This window comes from Lepidothrix coronata, unplaced genomic scaffold, assembly GCF_001604755.1.
Source record: "Lepidothrix coronata isolate B3197 unplaced genomic scaffold, Lepidothrix_coronata-1.0 Scaffold121, whole genome shotgun sequence".
In the NCBI taxonomy this organism is placed as follows: domain Eukaryota; kingdom Metazoa; phylum Chordata; class Aves; order Passeriformes; family Pipridae; genus Lepidothrix; species Lepidothrix coronata.
In genome coordinates, this window is record NW_016690301.1 from 969754 (window position 1) to 991126 (window position 21373).

General features: G+C 37.1%; 1 protein-coding gene across 5 annotated transcripts in view; it reads left to right on the top strand.

Moving 5' to 3' along the window:
- The window catches only part of TENM2 (teneurin transmembrane protein 2), a 900957-nt gene that overhangs the window by 119493 nt on the left and 760091 nt on the right, over positions 1-21373 (top strand). For 3 of the 5 annotated variants that reach the window (XM_017825631.1, XM_017825635.1, XM_017825636.1), the window contains exon 1: positions 12369-12450. The exons of the other annotated variants lie outside the window; for them this stretch is intronic. The gene's annotated coding sequence lies outside the window, so the exon portion shown is untranslated. Of the gene's footprint in view, positions 1-12368; positions 12451-21373 lie in introns of those variants that run through there. 5 annotated transcript variants of the gene reach the window in all.

Sequence of the window (21373 nt, forward strand, 5' to 3'; positions counted from 1 at the left end):
TCATCTAAGGGCACTCAGAAAAGAGAGAGACCACCTGAGTATCTGCATCTAAATCTGGGGAGTGGGTGGTTGTCCTTTTGGGGTTTGAGGGGGGAAGGGAACTTTCACTGTTAGAAATAATTTTTTCATGATCGTGCAAAGCAATTGCATCTGTTGTCACACTCAGGCAGAGTTAGAGGGAGGAGGTAAGACCACCAGAAAAAAGTGGCAAGACTAAGGGGCAAGAAAAACATTACAAAAATACTTATGTATATGCCTGGTTTATTAATTTAATCTTCTTTTTACTCCTTTATTTAGTGCTTCAGTTCTCTGTCTCCATTTTTGATTCATAGTTGGTGTAATTTATATCTTGGTTTACTTCACATTTTGAATTTTTCTTGCTGTATACCCTTCAGTTGCTGAACAGAAGTAGATGTAAAGCTGATGTAAATAATGAAAAGAGCTTCTCCTCACTGGATTTAGCAATCACTTAGGCAAACGTTTACATAAAGTGTACCTGTATTCCTTCTGAGGTTCAGATCTCTACATAAAATGAAGGCTGGAATTTCTCTGTGCCTTGAAGTAGACACTATTTAGTTACATTAAACAAAGTGTTTGCCAGGAGCCCGGTGTGAAGCTTTCCCCTGTGTGCTTCTGTTCTTCATACAGCAGGTGTGTGAGTAACTTGAAAGCAAAGGGATCTCCCTGGGAAGGGCAGAGCCGAGCTGGCAGGGGGAGCTGTCCTTTGGGCAGTCACCGAGAGCACTCAGGAGTAACTACAAATAGAAGTAGTTGCCTTCCTGTTTTACACCGTTTGAGTGTTAGTTACTGCAAGATGAATGGCAGCAGAGGTAAGACATTTCCCCATTGCCTCTTTCTTGTGAAAGCTATTAAACAGCTTTTGAATGCACCTGCATCATTCTTGGTTTGTTTTCTTTTAACTTGGGCTTGTTTCTCTTATCTCTGTGATTTCATTACTACTGTGAGATCACTCTGTGAAAAGACTGATTTAATACATGGAGGTAGGTCAGCTGGTGTAAATCAGCCTGTAATGTTCTGGGAGTTTGACTGATTTACATCACATTGCGACTCAGTGTTTACCTCCAGGCTTAAAATCCCAAACAATTTATGTTTTACCCATTTCACACTGGTTCACATAACAAATATTTTAAATACACGGTCTCCTTGAATCCTAATTTTGGGGTAAAGTTTTCAGTTATGCCCAGGCAAGTGACCACAGTGTTATTGATCATGGGCTATTCCAGAGAGATTTTAATTCATGAAGTTGCTTCAAACTAGAGAAGCCCCGTGTTTGCTGCTCCCTGCCTTTGGCCACTGCAGCTAATTATCAAGATGTGTGCCTAAGGAAAAGCATTCATGTTCTCATCATCCCTTCCTGGTTGTGATTCATTCCAGGTTGCCACAATCAAGTATTTGTAGCATCACAGTTTGTTACTGTGTGACTTTGATGTCACAGGACCGTAGTTTTCTTCCTGTACCTGTAGCTGGGAAGGAGCAGACTGTGACTGGGAGGGAGTTGGTTCTGTGGTGCAGTCATGGAAATCAGCAGTGACAAAGAAGAGAACACACAAAAAAGACATAGTTTTAGATGAAATTGTTTAAAGTTATGATTTGAAGGTGGTGACTGAAAAGATGACTTGAATGTGATGGTATATGAAAGAGGCAATTTGTGCACATAGGGTGTATTTGTCCTGGAGAGATGAAGTAGGATTAGGAGTATTTATATCCAACTTGAATTAGCTGACAACTTTACTAAAGAATATTTTGTTGACTGATAGAAACATTCAAAGAGATTGAATTCTAGTGCTGATAAAGACCAATTCCAAGAGTTAACACGTAAGAAATCATAGCACAGGTCTCAAAACCACGTGGTGTTTTCAGGGGGTCCCTGCTAATCTTCCCCCACCTCCCTCTGGGTTGGTGCAGGCATTTGCTGAGTTGTATGGTAACCAGAAGGACAGAAAGTATTAAAGTTAGAAACAAAATAACTGTCTTATTAAAGTGGGTAAAGGAACTGGAGGCCTGAAAACCCGGCTTTTTTCATGTCTAATCAAAGTACCAGGTTTTGAACAGCAGTGCTCCGCACTCCTGTTTGCTGCTGCTGTGATGTTGTGGAGCTCCAGCACCAGTAATACAGTTGGGATATTTTAGATTTTTTTCTAAGCACAAAATGCAGGAAATTAAAACCCAGCATTTGCATTTCTGCAGCATACAAATTATAATTTTGACAGTCCAAATTCAGTGCAAAAAATGTGTCATGCACCAAACAGCATTTAAACAAATTTCTTCATACTATTCCATGCCCAGCTACACCGTGACTGGTAATGCAAATACTGTTTCTTCAGAACGTTGAGAGAATTATATTATTCTTATCAGTGTTAGATGTCCAAATATTAACTTTGAAAATATCAGAAGATACACACAGTGAATATGATTTAATGATACCGAGAAGCCATGATGTATTTTTAAGGTTTAAATTTTAAGTTTGTCTTAATTAACACCACCTCTTATTGAATATGCACTAGTTGGAGTTTTTTTAACAGCATTGCCTGCAGTTTTGCCAGTATTGTCAAATGACAGTGACATTTCATCTTAAAAAGTTTTCTTCACATGCATTATTTTACTTTTCCTTTCAAGAAAGTTGTTTTCCTTGGAAAACAGAACAAAAAAACCCCAAACCAAACCAAGGACATGGAATCACGTTAAACCTTTTTTGACAGTTTGTAGGATGACTGATACTACTAACAAAGAACATGTGGAAGTTCTCCAGTATTTTGCACACTAGCTGGAAGTTCATCAAGCTGTTTTCATTCGATTCTCCTACAGTAAGGAGACGTGTATTGAATTTTACAAACAGTTCATTGGGCTGTGTTACCACCTTGAAGCCTTATCATTTAGTGCTGTGACTGAGAGCCTTCATTCCTTGCCTTGATTTCCAGTCCTGGCTTTTATGACACTGATGAGGAGCTGTATCATAGGTCGTTTGTTCAGGGTAACATCTGTTAGGCCTAAAATGACGTGTCGAAGCCTCAACAAGTAAGAAATGAGAAAATCTCCATGTCCAGTTCTGTCTATGGTACAAGTACATCATATTATACAAAATAACAAAAAAAGTAATAAAAAAAACACACACCCATCACCAATTAGAATGATAATTAGTCTCCCCAGCTGTGCAGGAGAATTGGGCATTTGCTAAGGCATTAGAAAGCGGGGGAACATAGGCACAGTCAGTCAAAATATGCTGTTGATCAGTGTCCTTAGGATGTGCATCTTTACTACTGGATTCAGTCCCAGAATTATTTGGCTCTGTTTTGTGTAACATAGAGAACTTCAGCTCTCTGGTCCTTGCAAATAGAGCCTCCCAGCATCCCAGCTTTAGCTGGGTAACCACTGTAGGAATGTCCAGTGCACATTCCAGCGGTATCCGATGGCAGCAGATCTGGTGCAGAGCACGAAAATGCTGCCTGGCAATGAAGCCATCAGAGCTCTTTCCTGTGCACTACTGCTGTTATATCAGGGTGCCAGAGGGGAGGGGGAAAATGCAGCCCATGTGTAGTTCCCAGCACTTGAATGGAGTTTTTCCAGTAGGTTCTAAACTGCAGTGGATTGTAAGGTGGGAGCCTGCAGAGGGAAAAGGGAGGAAAGGGAAAGTACAGCAGGTATTGAACAGCAATACAGACTGGCATGAATACAAATTAGCTCAAAGTTAGACCTGGCTAGGATCTTGAAAGTGATGTAGAAGAACCCCATAGAAATTCACTCTCAGTTTCAGTAAGGTTCTTTGAAAATCATTCCAGTGTAGAGGATGTATTATTAACACTTCACTGTGAGAGCAAAAGCAGAAATATACAGATTTTTGAATAATTCTTCTGAGGACAAATTAAAAGATTTCTCAGGCTCCTCAACTAATCACACATTTATTTATTAAAAATCTATTTAAAGCATTCCATTGTTCTCCATAAATATTCATGTTTATTTTAATAAGTGCTTTACAAGTTTATTTCAATTCTATCTGAAAACCTCCGGTGGCTAGAAAACTTCATATTCAAGTCCAGGTGTACAGAAAATCTAGAATGTATTTCTAAGATGTGGTAGCATAGTTATTAACAGTATTATTAATGACAGCTATTTTTGTTGTTGTTTCTGATTGCCACAAGAGAACATAGAAGCTTGCAGCTGGGATTCTTTGAAGCAACGTTCCATTCCTTAGGGAGCTGTTATTTCAATAAAAACAATGAAATCAGTTAGCATAGGTAATAAAATAATTATAGTAATTTATTTTGGCTATTAAGTGTTGAATCCCCTTAGCTAATCATCCACTTGAAGCTGTTACTCAAACTACCCTGGTTGCTTTTGCCTTTAGGTTAATCATGAATTCTTATTCACTGATAAATCCATTTTTAATAAATTTCTGCAGTGCTTTTCTACCAGTGTTATTCTGAACACCATCAATAATGTATTGTTGCCCAAAACTAGTAAAGGATATTTCCCATTGTCCCATCAAGAACAACAATCATTCCTTGGCTTCTTTGTACCTGATTACAACTGCAGTTGCTTCCAGTGAGGAAAAGCTGGTTGTTCACAAACATGAGAGGGGAGTTTGTTCATGAGGTGTTCAGAAAGCCCTGGGAGCTGGATTTCCATCCTTCCACAGGAGTGCCCATCTTCCAGCACAGGGGAAGCCCAGCACTCACTGTGCTGAAACCAATACAAATTGTTCTCTTTGGTTAATTTAAACTTTGTTTCATGTTGCCTAGTTGTGGCTCCCAATAACCCCTTTAAATGATGAAAAGCAGAGCAAACAAAGGGCAATTTCTGTCTTAACTCAGAAAATGTAGTTAATCTTGCTTAAAAGAAGGACTCTAGGTCTTCCTTTCTTTTATAGGGCAAGAGTCCATGGAATCTGTAAAAAGTCTGATTCTAGCTCCTCTGTACAGAATGTCTAATTATTTACAGATTCTGGGATTTGATCCTTCAGAATGTTTGTGCTGAAGTGCTGGTGGATGAATTAATCATTATGTAAACTGAAAACATTCAAACTCGGCCATCTCTAGAGAAATTATATAATATAATGGCCAATATTATATAATTTCTCTAGAGATGGCCGAGTTTGAATGTTTTCGAGAAATTATAATGTTTTGTGATTTAACATCCTTTGCCTTGAACTGATTCAACTACTCAGATTTCCTCAGTATAAGTTATTGAGTGAAAGCTTTGAGTGACACAGATGAACAAGCATATCTGTGGGGTATAGGAGTGAGGTACTATCAACATGTCTGTAAATGTATGATCTAAAATCATTTGAAATCAGTAAAAACTGTTCCAAAGACTTCATGAGACTTCCAGGCAGGTTTCATGGCCCATGGCCAGCAGGAGGTATAAACAAGTGTGTGAATGGCTCCAGAGAGGTTTGCCCTTGTATCAAGCAGTTGCATTCCTTTTCTCAAAGTCAGAGCCTTACAAACATATGACAGAATGAAAAATCCCTCAGTGAAAAACTGTGTATCTGTAGCAACAATCTATATTGGAGTTGGTACTGCAATGGTAATTTTAGCTCCTTTACTAGTGTATTTTATCTGTCAGGCCACAAAAAGCAACAGCTTCTAAAGCAGTAAATCCCCTCGAGGAAGAAAGTTGAATTTTGATATAAGTGGAAAAGAGATTCCAGGATTTGGGCAACCCAGAATGTGGTTTCTTAGGTGTGGGGGCTTCATGATGATTGTAAGGATTTGGAAATGTTGGCAACTTGCAGGAAAGGTGTTTGGGGTGGCAGTTATTGGGTTTTTCTGTTTGTTTGTATTTTGCTTCATAATGCTCAATAGTAGTGAGTGTTTTCAGGTGGTTTCACTGCCTGGAACTCCTGGGAAGTGCAGGGACAATCTTTCCTTCAAAAGTGCTCTGAATCCAAGAACAAACCATTGGCTCAGGCTGAATGTTTTAAGGGAAAAATAATCCTCTTGTTGGGTGTGTCAACATTTGCATTCCAATTAAATTTTAAATAATCCTCAAAAGTTGAGCGAAATGTGGGGTAGATTCTGCCAGAATTCATCTGTCATTGGAACCATCCTCTAGATCTTAAATGCTGATTTAAAACTCAGGATTTGGGGAAGACTGTCAGTAAGGGATTTTGATATCCACATTTCTTTTTTAAGGGTTTTTGTTTTGTTTTGGGTTTGGAGGTATTTAAATTAACCTCCTTTAGGAGTTTCAGTCAGAGAGTGCAAAGAATGTAAACTCTGCATTGCATCATTTTATTCCTTTAGGAGTCACATTTTACTCACAGTGAAGTACCAAAAATTGTCATCTTTGATGAAAAGAATTAAAATATGCTGTATGAGATACTTCAGCAATTCCTATAGACTATAATGATGAGTTTTTTGACAAAAATGTTCTCTTTAAGGAAAGCTTTTAAAATATATTTGTTCTGTTTCTGCAAGGCTTTACTGGATGAAATAGATTTGTGGGGTTTGTTTGGGGTTTGGTTTTTTTTGCATTTTTGACAGCTAATACCTACTGTGGAGGTTTCTTTTTCTTTATCATACCTCTAAATCTATTTTTCACTTAGTAGAGGCAATGTCAAGGTCTCCTTTAACATGTAAGTGAGGGAGCAGTGAGATTACATGGCTATTGTCCCCCATGAATGAAATCTGCAATGCACAGTTTGAGATCACCTATGACATAAAAAGCAAACTAAATATATTTTTCTGCTCAGCTTTATAACCCTCATAAAGAAAATGGGCCATCATTCTTCCAGTTAAAGTTACTGTAAACGGTCTACTAATTGTGCTTTTTTCTTAATTAAATGTAAATAATGAAGGCCTAAAATTTCTTGGAAATGTAAAAAACTCTTCCAGTATTAATTAAAAAAATGGAAATTTAAAGTCTAACATGATAAACACAGGTATGATTAAATTAAATTACAGTAATGTTAGTAATTTATTTGCCTTCATTGGGAATAATAAAAATTTAAATACATGTACCATTGTCTGTTACTTTAAAATATAATCTGGTTACTTTAATAGTTTACAGAATGCCTTTCATATTCAGTTATTTATTTTTTAATTTTGTTGGATAGAAAAGTGCAGGGTTTTAATTACTCTGCAGTAGCAATACAAGTGGCAAAAGAAAAGTTAATCCTGCATTATGCCATGGTTTTCTTGAAGCCTCTGCTCCAGAGATCATTTGATTATTGAGCATCACGGCTTTCACACATGTAAATTAAAAAAGGCTTGAAAATGTACTCAAAACTATCATATAGAGAGGAAATAAATAAGATTGCAAAAAGTGCTGGTTTAGAGGTTGAACTTTGTAAAGACAGTTTCATGTTGTGAAACAGCTTGTTAATGGGTTTGACTGCTTTTGTTCATCAGTGTATAATTCAAGGTTGCCTTTAAACCTTAGACCTTGTTTATTTTCTATTTAGATAAATGTTGGAAAGGCAGTAGTAGGAGAAATACAAGTTTGCAGGCCAGAGAGTGTGTTAGTGTGGTGGTCAGTTTAGGGATATCACTGTATAAAATGTTACATTAAATAAAATTAGAACAAAGGGTGGTCAGATAGTACAGTACCCACAGACTTTTTCAGTCACCATGAAGCTTTTCCTCTCTTAAAATGCAGCAAAATCTGTTCACTTAGAAGCAAGAAAAAATTTCTGTAAGTGATGGATTTAACACACTGGATAACCTTTTCATTAGACAATTATGTGTTTCAGTCCACGGGATATGAAGTGTATATTTTTTGTAGTACGTTTTCAGATGTCAATGACCCTATTTCATGGATATAAGTCACACTGTGAATTTAAAGATCTGAGGAAAATCAATAGATGAGACATTGAAGACTCTTATATCAACTGAAAATATTTTTTGTGGTTTTTTCCTCTCTCTTTTTTAATCTTCTTGCTGAAAGCTCAACCCAAACATCAAAAAACATTGAAAGACTTGGATAATAATTACTAGAGTCTTGGATTTTACTGTAAAGAGCTTTTGTATCCCAGCAGTATTTGAAGTCCTAATCCACTAGGTACAATACTTTTGGGTAAGACACCAGTAATGTGAGAGAGAGTTAATCCATGGAGCAATAAAAAGTATTGCTCTACATCAATATTGAAAACCTTCTCTTCCCTTCACCATCAATAAAATCCAAACTGTACAGACATAGCTCACATTGAACTAAGTAATTAACAGAATTGCATTTATAATTACATGTGTGTGCATTTGGTGTTAATAGCAGGGGAGATATTTTTCCAAACATTCCTTTCGTTAGTCTGTTAATCAGAATTGACTGGACTATCCTTTAATATGTTCTCCCCATAATTCCCAAACATTCACTTTGTTCCTACCTGTCTCTCAGCTTTCCCACAGCTTGAATGTTCAGTGTTGGATAGTTGAAATTTTCAAAGCAAGCCCCAAACTCAGAAGTGCATGATTGGGCATAAAAACACACGTTTCTCAGAAAAAAAAAAACCCTGGCTCACCGTATGCACTGATGATACGCAATCCAACAGGTTTCATCCTGAAAAAAGATGCCATTTATGAATACTTCAGTGATTGTAGGGATACAATTTTATATTTCCTTAGTAAAGCTGTTTAGGATTTGCAAACAGCCAGAGCTTTGGAGTTCTCTGCTTAATTCTCTCCTGTGCATGGATAGAAAATATGGAAGTCTCTTTGATAGTGAAACATGAGAGGAAATGAAGAATACAACAAACTGGAACAACAGCCCCAATCAAACCATCACACATTTCAAGGACACTTACCCTGCTACTTAGTCAGAGTTAATAATCATTTAACCTTTTTGAATGAACAAAACATCAGAAAAAATGGCAATTCTTAATGCAAAATAAATTCAAACAGAAAATTGAGACAAATCAATCAGCGCAGGTATGCAGAGTAAATATTTATCAAATATTCATTCAGTTTGTTTCTACTCAAGTAGAATTGTGCACAAAAGTTGGTAAGAATTCGTCTTAAGGCTATGTTCAGCTTAATGATACATATGAGAATGACTGTGCATCTCCAAAGTTGCTGACAAGGTAGTTAAAAAGTTAAAACCTTCTGAAAAATCAACCCTAAGTCTCAGACTCAGTTGGCAAAGCATTTTGAGTCAAAAGTTTGCCTGGGCTTTTCTTCTGGTTTGAAGAAACTCCTCCTATTTAACTTTCAGCTTTAATAAAGTTCTGTAACAATTGTGTTCAGCTCATAATGTGCCATCCTGCTCTCAGGTACTTCAGTTTTCTGAAAGGCCACTAGAGGTACAGGCAGGTGCTGGTGCTGCCTAACAGGTCATGCTGGGAACTCTGGACAACATGGATTGCCATAAAGCACTTGAAAGGTACACAGAGTTTAGTGCTGCACATTCTTCCAGCTGAGAATTTATAATGCAAAATTCCATGTTGGGACTCAAGCTGTATAACACAATAAAAAGATGCCCTGGATTTGCAAGGGCCATGAAGAACAGCCTGAGCATCAGACAGAAGTGGATGATATTAAGGAGGAACATCTCAAACATCTCTGTGAATGAGAAAACTGTGACCAAGGAAGATGAAGTAACTTGCTTAAGGTCAGAGTAGGACTCTTCTCCCTGTGCATCATCTCTGTTATACTCCTCACACAACATTTCCTATATTTTTATATGCCCAAATTACCCACTTTTGCTTATTCAGTTGACCTAATAACATCTAGATACTTTTCAGTATTGATTGGTGTAAATGTGGCTCGGTGGCAAAATCATTACTTTTTTAATCTTGGAACTGCCAGCCCTTACTAATCTAAGCTGAAATTCAGTTGCTTCGATTAAGGACTGCCATTCCTAATTGCTTTTAAATGTTGCTTGGATGGTTCTAGTTCAAGAAGTTTAGTTCTTCAGCAATATTTCGTAGTTCTACACTCTTAGTAATTAATTAAAAGTCTATGTTCTGAGACATGACCACAGCGAGAAAAGGGAAACGATGGAAAATCCTGGAACAAAACCAGAACTCGAATGATAACTTTCAGAAAATAGTGGCCTAATGGCTTTCTGTGCTGCACAGGAGCTGCATCTTTATGTCCATTCATTTTGTGCATTAAACTGATCCAAGCATTTTGTGCATTAAGCTGGTGGCAAGCAGAACTGAGTTTGCCTGCCTACCCTCACATCTATTCATGCAGCTCTGGAGGAAAGGTCACATAAGGATAATATGTCAAAAGGGTATAATTAAGATTCAGAAAGATTAATACCTGTGGTATTTAGTGAAATTGCCTTCTAGTGGAATGCTCATCTATTACTTTGATATTTAACATTTCTGCTGTTAAAATGTTAGTGCTTGTAAAAGTACGAAATTGGCAGCAGACGTTTGGTTTATATACTCTTTTTATACCAAAAAAGAACCTCACAGGAGAAGCAATCAGATTGTTTTTTTTTTTTTTCACAGGTATTCTTCTGTGTGAGTTTTTCAGTATTTCCATTATAAATTTGTATCTGGTAAGGTTATTTGAGTTATGTCAATCAGCTTGACAAGTGGTGTCAGTTTGGGAGGGTGGAGGAGAACATGCCGGTAACTGTATCTGAGATATGTGGAACGGTCTCCAGTGAAATGAAAATGATACATCTGTAGGATGAAGAGGAATAAATGTTATTTAATTCAACATGAAGAGAAAGATCTTTTTAACATGATTCAGCACATACTTAATACATAATTGAAAGCAGATGAGTAGCCTCACTGGAGTTTGTGGTATGAGCTGCAGTTCCTCCAACTATTCCAGTTACTATACAAACACATAAAAGATGGCACACTTCCCAAAAAGTTCAGCTAAGGTGAGAAGACTGGGGCAAACTGACACCACAGAGCAGGTAAAGTTAAAATAGTAACTAGACAGGTATCAACAGAATGAAGGCATAACTTTTTTTCCCATACTCATTATGAGCATTACAAATAGGGGTTTTTTTTATGCATTTCCTCCAAGTCTAAAAATATACGCCCAGTACACTGCTGAAAATTATAGCACAACAAAATGGAATGAAAATGGGCATTTTTTCCCCAGAATTCTCGTCCATTTTTTTAATCTTGAGCTTCTAAAATAAATGGAATTTTTGCTTTATTGCAAAACAGATCCTGCAAGACATTTACATGAATCATCCTTCTACAGATGGAGCTGATAATTAAGTGAGTCATAGGTAGAGAACTTTTAGATTTAGTCAGTAAAACTTCTACATGACTTTGCTACAAGTTTAACAAGTCAAAGTTTAGAGTATTGGCAGTACTAAATATGCTCTATGACTTGTTGTGTGACAAAACATGTGTGCCCATTAAATTAAGAAGTTCCCATTAGTGTAACAATAGGATCTTAATTTGCATTCCAAGCAAGGAAATTCAGAACTGTCACTGACATCACCACTAAAGTCGTGTAAGAGTTTACAAGATGACAGCCCAGAATTTCTGCACTTCTGAAAAGAGTATAATTACTGTGAGTGTCATATTACTACTTCATGCATTTATTTGCGGGCTCACTTTATTTACAAAATTACAAGTATGTTCAGTTAGTGTAATTAACTTCAGTTAGTGAGTGTCTGTCCATCTTGGCCTGGGCCTGACTGTGCTTCAGCTGAGCACAGATGGAAGGTCAAAAGCTTCAGAATACTTCTGTTTTAAAGGAACGTTCCATAAATATATTCCAAAGCTTTGGAAAGGCCTTTGTACTCAGCTGTCATGTAGGAAAATAATTTATTTACTGGAAGAGTTTTAAGTTTTTCTCATACTGGGAAGAAGTGTTCAGCCTTCTAAAACTGAAATACAACTTCTGATTTCTCTTGTGATTCTGAAAGCTGGATAAAGGTATGATAATTACTTCACATAATCACATCATAAGCCTTGCCAATATATTTAGTAAACAGCTAAGATGGATATAGGCTAGACAAGGTGCTGTAGGAATTTGGAAGACAGTATCTTAAGAATTTTCAAAAAAAAGCATTATTTAACTTACTGGAGGTTTCATTGTGTAACCCTGATGGTTGAATATTGTGTGGTAATAAGTTCTTTTTCTGATCATTGAAAACAGATGTGAAATCAGCAACCAAAACAATTACTTAAATGTCTCCTAAGACCCTGACAAAGCTAATAACTTTGTATTCACATAAAATACAAGGTTATCCCTCAGGCTATTTTGAGAAGAACGTGCTCTTTGTTCATAATTGTGCTGTAAAGGCTCAGGGGCCAGAAATATGGTGTTATTTGGGTTCCTTGTTTGTTGGATTTTCATACTTGAGTATATTGTCCTCCTGAGTCTATTAGAATTATTGACACAGCAGTTTGTGGGATCACACCCAGAGGTGTGATGTTACTGCGTTGCTGTGGATGTTACATTCTAGACTCACTTTATTCTTCTATATCTTCAGATGAATCTTGCTGTAATCTGCAGGTCTCCTCTACATATTAAGAGCTGCAGTGTAATGCAATTCACTGCACTCACCACTACTGTGAGCCTGCATTTTAGAAAGTGGATTATACTCAGGGTTGCCTTCAGAGCCACAGCTGCTGCTTCCACAGGAGTCTTCCTGAGCCCACAGATTTCTTGGCGTGGCTCATGAGAAGTTTCCCATTAAGCAACAGGATGTTGTTTTGTAACTACAAGGCATTGCTTACTTTAAAATGTATGGAAGTTACTTATGCATCTCTTATGGTTTACTGGAAGAAAGTAACGAAAAGGGAATGAGTATTAAGGACTAAGAGTGAAGGGAGAGAGTAAGCTGAGAAATGGGAGAGATGGAAGTTTGTTTGGAATAAATGCAGGTGTGCTGTTCAGGATTCTTGCAGCTGGGTGTAATGGAGTGTTGTGACTGCTGAGGCTTCAATGGAGATCATGGCTGAATGGGCAGAAAAGGTGGCAAAATACTGGAGGTGGGGTGGGATGAGGGATCAGCTCTAACTGGAAAAGGCCAAGGCAATCATTAGAGCTCAAAGTTAATTACAACTGATGGGTGCTGAAGATACAGAGAGGGTTAAAGGTTTTGCAGCCCTTCTTGCTGCTGTTAATGTCAGTAATTTTGGAACAGAAAGGACATACAAGGATGGGGTTGTTGCCTGGAAGCTGTTCTGGACTCTGTGTTACCCCAAGAGTATAAAAGGCCAGACGTGCCTTTTTCTTTCTGCTGCCGGACAGAAATGTTGGAGCTGACTCAACACTTTGCCCCTCTGGGACTGCCAAATGCATACAGTAAAGCAAATGATCAAAAAACTTGTTGAATTTTGCTTTAATTTGTCAGCATCTGATGGGAAAATAGTAAAATCTACTGGACAAAACTGAAAAAAAAAGTTTAAGTTTCATCAAGTCTTTACTTGAGCAGAATTTCCATTGAGAGAGCAGTAAAAAACATCTTTATTTTAGCAAATTTGATCTCTCTGAGAAGTAGCTAAAATAGAAACTCAAGCTGAGTTTTTAATTGCCAGATATTTGCAGAACAATAATAAGTTCTGTAAGTACACCTGCTGGGGTAATGGATTTTTTTACCCTTCCTTTTCAAGTAGAAACAAGAAATACTATCCCAGGCATCTTAGCCATTCAGAATCACATATGTTTACCTGCACATACCTAGGTTTTCTATGTATGCAGCAACTACTCTGAATTACTTGAGTCCTGGCTGGTTTCTCATTGCCCCTCTTACCTACTTAATTAACTAGTTGTGTCACTTAGCTCGTTATAAACCTCTTTTTTTTTTTTTGTGGCAACAAAGGCAATTACACTGAAGACTTAAGAAGCATGCAGAGCATTTTTGTCACTCATGAAGGCATGATTTGCCTTTGTAAACTGCAGGTATCAAAGCAGCTTTTCTATTCTGTTTGGACACACAGCGTAGTAACAGGGGGATAAGAGGCAGCTGTGCTTCAGACCACATGAGGTAATTTGCAGACACATTTTAATTGCCTTTTAGAGAGCATGAAGGAGTTCCAAATAGTCTAATGAGTTCCAGCAAACACCTGTGAAATGCTTTTAGCCCACCGTGTAAACCAGAAATTTAGAAAGAAATAAAGCACAAGTCTGGCATGTGTATCCTAATGGAGGTTGGAGAGGAAAAAATATGTTTTCTTAAGTATTCACCCCATTCTCTGGGACGGAAATGAAGACAACAAACCATTTTATATTTTCATACCAACAGTTAAAGAGACAAATTTCAGGAAATGGTCTTTGTAGAACAGTTACTGTAGGAGCCTTAGGAGTAGAGGCTTGTTTGAGGTTGAATTATAAAATAAGTTTCAGTGTATAAGTCTATTTTTAATCATTATGTTGTAACTCAGCAAAGCAATTATGGTCCATCTTAATCTCAAGTGTATGGGACTGTAACCACTTCAGTCAGAGGTGTTCTGGAGTGCTTTTGCTCCCTTGGGGCTTAAAAATGAGTGGAATCTCATTGTAAAGATCCTGCACATGAGTTAATACTGACTGTATGTATGCCTGTGTAGTGTCTGTGTGCAGGTATTTTTGTTGAAATTGTGGATTGGAAACCTCTGATGATAATGAATTTGATGTTTATGTTCAACATTTTAACAGTTTAATGGAAATAGCACCTGAAATGCCCACTCAAGTTGATCCTTGAAGTGGATATGTGGGTGACACGAGTTATTTACCCCTGTTACGCTTCAGCTCTTTGAAATACAATTTTGAAATACACCACTATCAAGACTGCCTTGAAATTTTGAATGTGCAAAGACAAGAGATTTTTTTCAAGTTGATTATTCGGAGAAAACATCCAGAAATTTAGAAAAGCTATTCCCAACCCAATACATTTGTAAGCCCAGGGAAGGGAGACATTGTGGACATTGTCATGTGGTGGCTTGTTTTTCAAAACCTCTATTAGGAGGATTTGCAGAGGGAAATATTTCTGAAATTTCTTTCTTTGGCATTTAAAAAGGCTTAACAGTAACTGCCTTTTTGCCTTCAAGAAATTCAGCAAGTTGATGGAAGTTATAAAAGTTGTACATTGAACATACAGTAGAAGAATATCGATTTGACGAGAAAAAGTGTATGTTTGACACTTTGCATTTCATCATTTGAACTTGCAAGAGTGATTTGTGGCATGCACTAATGTTGTCTTAGGCCTCTTTGGAAATGTTACAGTTCTCAACTGATGAGAACACTGAATGTTTGGCTTCATAGAGAAAGGAAGGAAAGTTTGCTGTTTGAGTGACGTGAATGAAATGACAGTTCATCTCTGGAATAAGACATTGTGCTGTGAGGCTGCTGTATCTTTACTTCCTTAGCAATGAAAAATTCCATTAAAAATAATCTCTGTTGCACATTTTGCCATAACACATATTCTTCCTCACTGGCAAGGACAAAAGTGTTCAGGGTGTAGGAGTTGAAAGAAAGACTTTATATGTGCAGTGCACAGTGTTACTTAGCAGAGATACCAAACTGAGGGAGAAAGTGTAGAATATCCATTCCTCTCTTCTGATTAATCCCTCAGGATTAGGAATTTCCTCTGTTTTTCAGATGAAGTTCAGACATGAGCAGGAGATAAAGTAATCCATTTTTCATTTCTGATGCAATAGAGGCAGACTTGAGAAAAAAAGCATTTCCCTATCATGTACAAATTATACAGTGCCTTAGATCTGGAATTTTTTGTGAAATTATTTAAGCTTTCTCTGGTTGTCTCAAAGGGGTTAAATAGATGCCATCAAGGAAGCACCAATGTAGCACTGAGGTGGTGACAGTCAGCATGTCAGAGAACTGGCAGCACAAAATCAACAGCTGCCTAACACAGTCACAGGGTAATCCAAAAATCTTGGGATGGGTGACACAAGGGCTGAATTAAGGACATTAATTATTAACTACTGAGCAGGAATTATCATTAAAGTTCCTGTTGAACAGCAACAAACTGCAGTATTGGGGATAAACCACAGAAACTGAAGGTTGGCCTCCACATATCAGATGTCGGTACTTCCAATAAAAGTTAGGAGAGCCTGGTAAAAATAAGCATTTCTTTCAGAAGTAAAATACTACATCCCCTTTTGCATATAGAAAAGTTTTTAAATTTAAGAATGAGTAATGCTTCATAATTTTGTGGAAAGAGAACAAGATCTATATTGACCATTGGAGATGATTAAAAGTGCAGAAGCCCTGTGTTCATACAAAGGAATTGAAGAACAAGAAGTTTTTCAATTATAGTCAACTCAAAGAATCTTCATGGGAAAAAACCCCAAACTTTTAAAATTCTATTTTCTAGAAAACTCTGTTTTATACTGAGTAACTTTTTGCTGACATTTTAAAAGGAAACAATCTGATTCACTTAAATTCTATTTAATCTCCATATGAAACATCTTTCACTTGCAATATTTTAATATATTTTGTTTCATTGTTAGTATAATTATTTAATATTACTTATCCTATTTATAATACTTCCAAGTTATTCCTGCTCAGCATTTCAGTCGTTTGCTGAAGCTGATTTAGACCTGATTTTCTAAGGTGTTTGCAGAAATACTGTCAATGATTTAATCATAAAACTCACACTGAGAAGTATGGAAGTTGCAAATAATACAGTAACATGGTAATAAACATCTGCCTGAGAACATTGCACATCATTTAAGTTAAGGCCTTGCAAGATCTATTCCAGGTACTCTAAAAATAATAAACTTCACTGGAAATAATAACAGCTGGGTTAACATTTTTATATTCATTCTATCCACACCCACCTCAGTTTCATTTTCCTTTCATATTTATCCACTTAGTGTATTCTTTTTTTTCTTCTCCTCTCTTCCTTCTCTGTGCTTTAAACAGATTCTTGCATATGAGGACTGTTCTCTCTGTTCTTGCTTAAGAATTGAGGAACTGCTATGAAAGATTCCTCTCTTTCATCCATGAATCTCTTTTGTTTACCCTCTCCTCCTTTTCTGGCATGTTTGAACATCTTTCACTGCTTTTCTCTAGATTTTGTAAAGCATCAAAGCACATTTTGCTCCAGCCATAGCTCTATATCTCCAAGAATTTTCTTTTATACTTCTAAGAGGGCTAAACACTGCATGACCATTACACTAAAATTATTCAAAATTTCATTGTAACATTATTTGAATTACAAGGATAAAGAAAGCCTAGTGTCCCACATAAGGAGACTGAAGCAGGGTGAGATTAAGTTTCAGTTTTAAAATTATCACTTTGACATAGCCCATACAAGCCATTTTTAGTATGGCTTTTAAAAAATCCTTAAAACTTACTCGTAGTATTGATTGGTGTTAGAGCTGTGCCTGATCACCAGCTCTGGGAGTTGTGCTTTCACGTGTCATTCACAGTCAAAACAGGGGTTTGAGGAGCTGCTCTAAAATAGCTTAACCTTTGTGAATAAAAACTATTCCCTGTGTGCCAAAGTAAACACCTTCTGATAGGTTTTATTTGCATTATGCACTTTGGGATGATTCCTGAGGAGAGGAATGTGTCTTGTTTGCACGGGAGTTCCTCACCATCTCATGGAGATCTGGCTCCAGAGCAATCCTGAGGTTCTGCAGAAATTCAGAGGGCCACGGGATTTGTGGGGGGTGGGAAATTCTTAAGGATAAGGTGGTTAACTTTTGATTTCAACTACCCTTACTGCTTGTAAAGTACTTGAAATAGGCAGGTTGGTGAGGCAGTTAGAGTCTGCTTGTTTTAATTACTTAAATAAATATGCATTTTTATGTCTTAGTATCTTTTAGAAATGAGTGCTTTATCTCATTAGCATCAGAAATATAGTGCAGCATTACCAAAGTATTCAAAGAAAATTACCTCCTCTTGATAATGGCATTACCACTTTTGAGGATAGCCTGAGGAGTTCCCTGCAGCTGGAATGTGCTGGAATACTAAGGAAAGCTTTATTTTGATCTGTGTTTGCCATCAAATCCTCCTAGTATATGGTGACTTTTGAATTTAGGTTTTTTTTTAGGCCATCCATGCTCAATACTCAGATAGTCCTAAAGAGATCTAAGGGCTTTTTAAACAAAAAATGGTTGATATCTCCTAGGCATGTTTGTGAATAAATATAGGTTTGAAACTTTAACTTGTGATGGATACACAAGGCCAGGGGTGGGGAAAGAGGGGGGAGATGTTAAACCATGTAATAGTTAGTGAAGAATTATATCCTTTTCATGAAATTTCTGATTGTGGTAAACTGAGAAAAATCTGTGTTACTGGTTACGAAAATGCTTCACTTTTCCATTTGTTTCTTTATTTTGCCATATGTACTACATATTTGCCCCAAAAGAAATCTTAAAGGAAAGCTGTAGGGAAGAGTTAAAAGAAGGATTTGTCCTGCTTTGTTAAGGCATCTTCTCTCTTTGGCTTCCCTCTGACTAGAATGGATTATTCTTTCCAGGGTTAAAGCCCGGCATCAAAGATGATCCCATGTCCATAGTAAAGATAGGAGAAATGAGTGAACTGAGTGACTGTGACTGCCCAGGGTGTCAGTGGAAATCTGACACTTTGGCAAAGGCTTTTATAGGAAGAAGGGCAAAAAATGAAGCAGAAACCACCTGCTTCTCTTTGCCATGGCTGAAACAAACTGGTGTAAGTGACAACCACGTTTGCTGGCCTTTGCTCGTAACATAATTGTCTTATATTTTTGAGTAATGAGTAAATAATGCTTTTCCCTGAAGATCCCATCACTGCAAACTCCTCACAGACTCCTGGGAGGAAATCCTGATGGTTGCCAAACCCTGACTGGAACTTGTCACAGATACTGTAGGGAAGTTCCTACAGATGCCAAGACTCCAACTGAGACAGTGTCACTAACATGACTGGAAAGCAGGCAGGTGTATTCCCAGAGTGCTTGGATTAGACAGACCTCTGCTGAGTGAGGGACACAAAGCCAAGCATCAGTCTTACACCAACATGGAACCAGGGAGAGAAGGGCAGTTTAGAGAGAAGCTACCATTCTAAATCAGGAAAAGGGCATAATATGAATTAGCAATCATTCATCATCTTTGCTATCAGATGCTTCAACCATCTGACTTTTGAAAAAGTAGCATGTTTTTCTATTAAAAGCCACTTCTATCACAAATGTACATAATGTTTATAACAATAATTTAGCATGTGGACCTTCTCCCTCTACATTTAAATATGCTGTCACTCAGAAGGACAAAGTAAATATTACTAAATGCTTTTAGTGAGAGCAGAGTAAATGTAGAGCAAATGCTTGGAGACGTTTCATGTTTTTGTCACAACTGTTTTTTGCCTCTGCATGAAATGTTAAAAGCTGTAGCACAAGTACAGCTGTAACACAAACCAAGGTGAATTTTGTTTTAATCGAGGCAGAAAATTGGAGCTTTCTAAATTACATGGGTAATATTGTAAAAAGTTTGCGAAAATAGGTCACTGTAGTGTTTGAACTGGACTTCCACCATCAGACTTTTGGAATGTATCACCAAGAATTTACAGATAATTAAGCCAAACCAAAATATCGTCTTACATTGGCCGGAATATGAGCCTCCTACTTGTATGGTCTTTATTTGTATCAAATTAGCTGTCCACATATAGTCCTCTACCCACCATTGATTACCTAATTACACAATCACTCCATCAGTAAATCAGCACAACATCTGTGACCCTCCATGTCAGTGCAGCAGCCCCCTGTGATTCCCCAGGAGCTTTGCCGAGGCGGTTCTGCTGACATAATATATTCATTATCCATTAGATCTGGCACACGCTCTGCAGTGCTCAATTACAACACAATCGAGCGCAGGGCCCGGTGTCAGCCCATGTAATGACTTTCTGATTATCTGTCTTTAAATGATGAATGAAATGAAAATGTACTATTCAAACCAAATGTAAGATTGCTAAAGATGCTAAATGGAAATTTTACATACCCGCTTTGTGGAAAGAGGGATGAGGTCAGAGGGCAAGGGTTTGCCTCGCATTCAGAAATAAAAAGGTAGAAATCTTTTCTTAAACCACTTTAAAACCGTCTGGTGGAATGATGCTGCTTTCAAAGATGTGGTCTCATGCCCATGCATTTTCTGATCATCTCCAATGTTTTCAGTCTCACAATAATTCATTGGAAGCTTTTAAATTTCAGTGATTTTTTTTACAATTTTTTATTTTCCTTTTTTGTCAGAGAGATTTAAGTGCTAGAGTTAGCTCTGTGTGTAAGAACATTTCTTTAGACTACAGTTGATTATAACAAAGAGCTGTAATAATGAGTCACTTCCAATGTAATATATTTCCTATTTAATGAATTATGGGGGGAGAATGCTCTACATTGTTGCACTTTAAAATACATTTCTATGTGGAACTCACAATTTTACAGCTTATTTTTAGAGACTTGTTTGGGAGCAACAGTTCTGGCATCCATTTTATCTTCAGATAAGAAGATAAAATATGTTCATCTGTTATGATGTGCATCTGTATTGCTGTGCAATCTGCATCTGCAAAACCTTAGATAACCAGTGACGTAGATCACTGCCAGATGTGGTTTCTTACATAATTTCTTGAAATCACAACTTTAAACAGTGTGAAACCAAGTCTCAAAGAGGAGGCTGTTACCTCAGGAACACCACATATCAGTATGGAAAATAGTATTGCAACTGAAAAGTAGTTTCTAAGTAGTCTAAGTAGTCTAAAACAAAATGAATGATATCAATATATGCCAGGATCATAAGCATTCTGCTGTTCAAATAATTATGAGCAGATGTTTGATGGTACAGTCCTTTCTGTTTCTGTTTACATCTTCAGTTATTTTACTTAAAATTGAAAATCCCATAAAGCCACATGTTGGAGTGCTCTTTGACTCTTACTTAAATTATAGCTTCCTGTTTTACACCCTCGAGTTGAATATTTCAAGTTTTAAGTGGTGTGCAACTTCTCTGGAAAACATAGCTCTAGCTTTTCAACCACAATGTGGTCTGTTGCAGGGTTAATTTTTTGCCAGAATACCACCATGGAACTTATTTAAGACTTTTAGAGTGCATCCAGATACGTTTAGCAGCATCCTGATATCTCCCTCCTGGTATTACTTTTAATAGAGAATTATTTTCACCTGACACACACTGTGGACAAATGAATTTTATTGCTTGTAAATCTTGTGTGTACATTCTAAATGTACATTGCATAGTAATAAATACAACTGCAGTAGAGAAGTTTATGCTGTATAAAAACAAACAAAGGCAGTGGCAACCCTCTGGAGTTGCTAACAATGTCCAGTTCAGTTATAAAACTTGATGCTGTACAGCAGCTGAAATAAATTTGTTTTTACAAATATTCTCCTGTTTGGGGAGCTTGAGGGAAGGAATCAAAAGAAATGGTGTTTAGCTTACTGGTACTTTATGATTTTTGACAAATTTATGATTAAATTTTAGGTGGAAATGAATTTGGGTGGAAAGTGGCATCACTCACTGAAAAATCTACCTGAAGATTTCCCAGCACTCAGATGTGTATTTGGGGCT